Consider the following 6,473-nt stretch of genomic DNA (forward strand, 5'->3'; position numbering starts at 1 on the left):
TTCTATATATTCTATGCACACTGCATATAGTACTTTTACATGTTTACTTATTATCACTGTTTCATAGTTTTTCGATTTAGCCCATTTTATCTAAATACGACGCTATGAAAATGCAGCCCAATCGGTAATCGCAATATTTCAAAAGAGCATAAGTCAACTTTCAATAGCAAACCACTGCAAAAAGGGCAAACGAGACAACATAGCCGACCGACATTGTCGCAAAATTGTCGGTACAAACAAATTTTGTCAACCCCGCGACGATTCACACAATTTGGTGTCAATATGTATGCGAGCTCATATATGTATGTATGTATGTATATACATATGTATGTTTGTCGGCAAAGTCGGCAAAGTCGTCATTTGGTTTTTTTCAACAACACAATGTCCGCGCGAACTCGCCGTTATTTTGTTGGCTTGCCACCATGCACATAGGCGTGTCAAGTAAGGGCCATAATATATTAATATGTTGCTTAATTTGTATTGAAATATTGATGCATTTATGAATTATTTTCGTAATATAATATATATTATATATATATATATAAATACACATAAATTCTATAGGTTTTTCAACTAAATTCGATAAATAAAATATATATCTGAAATAATTATGTGGCAGTGCGCCCCAATCCCTCCTTGCCTGCGATCGTTCAACTCGCAAAAAGCAAAAAGCGTAGACAAAAGTCATTGCTTGTGCGGGGCAAGAAGAAGCAAGCATCAGCCTACATGTATTTAAGAATGTATGTGTGATTATCACATTTGTGTAAATACGTATAATAAGGAAATATGCAATAAACCCAAACATATGAACATATTTTCCTGAAATATGTTAATTATCTCAGGAAGTTAAATATGCTATTAAAGAAATTGAATTATGATATGCTTAGACTCCAATTAATAAAATAAAAAAATTAAATAAAATTTCAGTTTTAGGATTCGAACGTATAGGCTCGTATTCGGATTGTGCTTAACCCCTTCTCGCTTACGACCTCAGCCACCACAAAAGTGGAAACGCGGCCGCTTAGCCACTGTTTTATTGTTATCTTTTGTTCAATAAGCAATTACTCACTCAACGCACATACATAAGTTGGAAAACTAGCCTATTAAATGTTTATTTTATTATGAATTCTGGGGTTTTTACCGATAATACAGATTTTTAATTCAGAAGGCTTTTCATAATTATAAATTTGTCATATCATAGAAATTGAAAACATAAATATAAATAGGTATGCGCAACGATTTTTCATATAGGAATATTCGTTGTGTCTATTTATAGCATTTCGCATATTGTGTGGTGTATTTTTCTTTTTCGAAGTTATATTTTTCGATGTTCCCTCATGTGGAATTACAAATTAGTACTCAAAAAGATTTCAGTTAACATTTGCTCCTTCTCTATTCATTAACATTCTCTGCTAATAGGTCATGTTGCCAATTCTCCTTTCTGAAGTGAACATCAGACAAATTCTTCAATTTCTGATTTTTAGCAAATGTTGTGAGGAAGCAGCTTGTGGGCAACATACAAATGCGAGGGGAATGGTAGGATCAGTTGTTAAATTGAAACTTCTTCAATTTTACTGAATACTTCAAATTCAATTTCATTCATTCATTTTATTTAAAATTTCGCATATGCGTAGGAATTCTATATGAAAACCAAATGTGATTTACCAGGCGCACAGAAAAAATAGCACGGCGCAGAGTTATGAACGAGCGCACTTTGCTTTGAAGCAGACGCACGTTCCTTATGAATGAATTTGTTGTGGTTGTAATATGAAATACTTAGAAAATATGCCGCGACTTCGCTTGAATTTTATTGGCCGATGATGGTGCGTCTACGTTTTTTTGTCACTTGTGCGAATGTTTGATTTTTTGCGAAAGACATATTGAGGGACATACATATGTACATATGTGTACATATATGCAAATATATTTGGACATGCGAATGAAGGAAGGCAATTTCAAGAATATTCACATATAGCCGTATGAACATTTGAAGCAAGTAAACAGCAATAGCTGTTTGAGTTCACAGATTAGACAAAGCAGCATGAATATTGTCTGTGGTGCTGCTTGTTTAGCAGACTTCTTTATTGCAACGTGAAATATTTTGCCTAAGTTCAAATCCTATCATATTTTTATATAGTCTTTTTTTATTTTTATAACCCTTTTTTATTAAATGATATTTTAATTCAATTTTCATATTATTTCCCTCATTATTTATATTTTCTTGTCGGAAGTCAATTACTTTCGTTTTTATTATTTCAATTTTTGTTTATGCGCAAATCAAAGAACATCTGTGCATATGGATGTGTATACATTTTGCTTATAGGGTGGTGTGTTCGTTTCGTACCCTGATAGTTGTGGTGAAATTTTATTTTCGAACTTGCGCGTTTTCGATGTTCCTTCATCGTAATTAACATTTTCGAACAGCTAACATTTGCTCCTTCTCTATTCATCAACATTCTCTGAAGGTATACTCTTATAAGAAAAGTTTCTTACATGAAGACCCCGCTTATTAGAAAAACCGGATAAAGCAAGCAATTAAGTGACATTTTCGAAGTTTCTTATATGCGGAGTGTACTGTAATATGAAATCTATTTACTCCCATTGTTGCTCGATACAGTAGATCAGAATTGGAATGCCACATATCAAAAGAGTGTTCAGTATTTTCGTTTTTTGCTCCAGCGTAAATTATGACACCGAAGAACGAATAAATTTCTGGTATCGTAGCAGACCACCATTGGCGTTGAGATTCTGAATGATTTTTATTATAATTTTGATAAGTAAATTCAGCTTTTTTTGTTATTGTGATGCAAAATTATGACTACCGTATTGCACTTATTGACAACATTTCTGTATTTCGAAAAGGCCAACTTTCCTGACGTAAAACATTACGAGCTGCGGTCTGATGTTGAGCTGGTGGCGTTTTATTCGACATTGTTTTATCCTTCGCAATAAAACTCCCAGATGATCCGTCCTAAAATAAGTGCTAATAATAATTCACTATTAAAAATTGCAATTGTTATTACCTTCGATCTGAGTAGTTTCTGCTTTATCATCTTCTACCTCACTCTCGCTACTCTCAACCTATTCTAAGGTTCTCCTTTATCATGCCCTTGTTCATCTTACTCTGAGTGATCTTCGTGAGCGGAGACTGATTGTCTAGAAATATGCGCTGGAATCCAGTCTTCATAATCACTGTCAGATGGCCCGAATGAATCCCTGTCAGTTTGACCATAAAACCATTTCAAATAAATATTTCTTTCCGTCGCGCTCATCCTAAAAAATTAATTATTATATTATATAATTTGTTCTTAATACTATTACACAAAATTATAATAAATATATTTACCTACCAAATTGAGCTCTGCGGTTATTCCATACTAGTATTTTTTTTTGAATAAGGAACATCACCAATTAAACGTATCTAATCTTGCCAAAATTCTAACTATACTAGGAAAAACGTATCGCATCAAGTGCGTCTCATAATTTTACATATTTGTTTTTCCGAAAATATCCCATAGAGGATTATATTTAGCAACAACAAACAATATTTACAATATTAAGCTCCGTGGATACGAGGGTACTAGAAGTAATAATAAAAAAAATGGCATAAAACTATATTTAAAGTAAAAATACCTTTAGTTGCGCGATTGTATGTAGCCCCAGTACAAACAAGTGTCCGCAAGATATCAGCTGTGTGCAAATGCAGCTAAATGTTATCCCTTTGCGTTTGTGAGATCGCTCCTTTGTAAATATTGCTAGATAGAAATATACATAAATAGTGAAAAATTATGTATATTAAATTTATGTTTGAGATCAGTTTATATGCAAATCTTTAATTGATAAATTTTAAAAGATTGTATATTTGCCAAAAATGAAACCCACTTAACCGGTCAAAAATTCCATTTTCATTTAATATTTTTCGTAAATCAGTACCAAATCAAATTACAGTATATTTAAGAAAATAAGTTCACTTAATTTTGTTTTGTTATGTTGCATATTGTTCGATATGGAGGTTTAGTTTCATTTAAGCTGAAATATTTGTCATACAGGTCCTGCCTCCCTGCATCTAGGGTAATGCGATGTAAGATTATTGCATTATTTGCCGTCTGGCTATCGTAGTCGCATGCTCCTGCGACATCCACCCTCTTTTGGTGTGAGTTGAAATAAAGAGTGAGGGTATGTGGTATACCATATATTATCCACCAACCCCTAGCTCAAGAAGCTATGTCCGAAGGTCCTTGAGGATAATTCACCTAACGCCGCCAATGATTTTCTGCTGAGCTTTTCAAAAGTAACATCTGTCTTATCGACATTTACTTTGAGCGTTGTACATTACGTTACTGTTTGTGTCTACGAACTTCCCCGTCACTAGTATAACTATGTCATCTGCATAAACTATTAGTTTGGGTGCTTTCCTTTCAAATTTTTCCAGAAGCCCATAAGCTACAAGTGACCACAGCAGTTTTGACAGTACGTCCTCCCGAGGAGTTCCTGTTTGGGCTAACAGAGCTAGTAGAGTATTTATTCATGCTTTGATAGCAGGCTCTATCCGGTCTGCCAGACTGTTAAAGATTGCGGTATTGGAGACAATGTTGAATGCTTCACTTTTGTCAAGAAAGACGCCCAGAGCATATTCCTTATGCTCTTTCTATATTTAGGGTTAGCGAGGGAAGTACAATTTCCATGGATCTATCCCTCGTATATTGTGAGGTGATTTAAACGGGTCGTAGCCGTTGATTAGCCAAAGTAGTTTACCCTTCGTTATGATATCGGTTGGCACGTATTCTACGCTACCTCCTACAAATTGAATATTTGGAGCATCCGTACACACTGGAAAATGCGTATTGACCGGATCTACCAGTGATTCCTTACTATATCCAGTCCACTCTTCACATGTTTTGCGTAGTAGCCTAGGTGTAGTCGGGTGCTTGGACAGTAATTTGCTAATCCTACCTCCCATAAAAGTGACACTTTTATTGAGGGCTGAGAATTATGCTTGAAATCTCACATGTTACATGTTACCTATGGTCAGAAACCTAGAGTATGAAACACCGCTTAAGGGGTTACATGGGTTTCGTTGGGTAAAAAAAGGCCTCTTTTCAATAATTTTTGTTCTATATAAAAAATTATTTATTTATTTTAAACTTTTTTCTGTCTTAATGATACACATTTAAAGAATAATTTCTGAGATTTTCAAAAAACAAAATTAAAACTCCGCCATTGTAAGGTCGTTTCTGGTGACAACTCGGGCCTGACCGAAGGATTTTTTTAAATGGGCGTGACACCGCTCACCTTTAGGGTAAACCGTACATCTCAGGAACTTCCTGACCGATTTGGTGTGTGACAAACATACATATTATATAAGACGCTGTGAAAGTAGGCAAAATCGGATGGTAACCACGCCTTCCTTGCTCCTCTTATATAAAATTCTTGTATTATACAACTAATTTTATTGTCTTAGTAATTGTTTATTTTTAAATTTACTATCTTCCGAAGGGCTCCCGCCTTTTATTGGATTTTTACTAAAATTACTAGTTATTCAACTATTAATTATTGTCAAATCAATACATCCTAAAAACAATTATAACAGTAATAACATATTAATTACACAATTTTGTTTATTTACGGCTATGTTACGCAGCTTTCACATGAAACAAACCAATTCTTCATCTGATTCCAGTATACAAATAAAACCTCAATGAAGTTATCAGAATAAAGCTTTGCACAGTTTATTATAAATTTTGATCCTTGCAAGTTTCAAGAATATGAAATATTTGGTTACACCCGAATTTATCACTTCCTTACTTGTTCAATATACAGTTTTCCTAGCACCTGAAGATATTTAGGCGGCATTGATCCTTGCAAGTTGCAAGAGTATAAATCGTTTGGTTATACCCAAACTTAGCCCCCTTCCTTACTTGATTATTTTTTAAATTTTGATTTTACAATTGTTCTCTCGTCTCCCCTCTGAACCAACCTGTGCTTTTGATGAAGTTCATCAGTATAAATAGTTTTATATGAGCAACTTCCGATACGTCGTCAAGGAACCCTCGACCGATAGTTGCGATTCTTTTCCTGTATAGAGCCTTACATTTGCATAGAAGATGTTTTTCAGTCTCCACTTCTTCTACCTCCTGACAACTTCTACAATAGTCGTTGTAAGCTACACCTAGCCTGCTGGCATATCTACCAATTGGACAGTGACCTGTTAGTACTCCTATCAGAGTTCTTTTGTCATTTCTTTTGAATTTTAGTAGCAGGTTTGTGCGGTTCATGCTCCATTCCTGCCACGTTTGTCTGCTAGTTGATCAAGTTAGTGATTGTCTCCACACAGACTCAGCTAGATTTATAACATATTCGCTGATTAAGTGTTTACAAGTTGCCAGAGGCATAAAAATTCCCTCTTTTTCAGAGGTTAATTGTGAAGTGGTACCTGTTCATTAGAGTCAATCTGCTTCGCAGTTACCAGGGAT

The 6,473-nt window shown here is 34.6% G+C and overlaps 1 long non-coding RNA gene across 1 annotated transcript; it reads right to left on the bottom strand.

Moving 5' to 3' along the window:
• Nucleotides 1-2,740: 2,740 nt before the first annotated feature.
• LOC118680848 (uncharacterized) lies at nt 2,741-4,897 on the bottom strand. Its single transcript, XR_004976438.2, has 3 exons — nt 3,351-4,897; nt 3,024-3,273; nt 2,741-2,971 (listed from the first exon to the last, which is right to left on the bottom strand). It is a non-coding gene; the product is annotated as an uncharacterized lncRNA (long non-coding RNA).
• Nucleotides 4,898-6,473: the final 1,576 nt, after the last annotated feature.

Source organism: Bactrocera oleae, chromosome 2, assembly GCF_042242935.1.
Source record: "Bactrocera oleae isolate idBacOlea1 chromosome 2, idBacOlea1, whole genome shotgun sequence".
Lineage (NCBI taxonomy): Eukaryota > Metazoa > Arthropoda > Insecta > Diptera > Tephritidae > Bactrocera > Bactrocera oleae.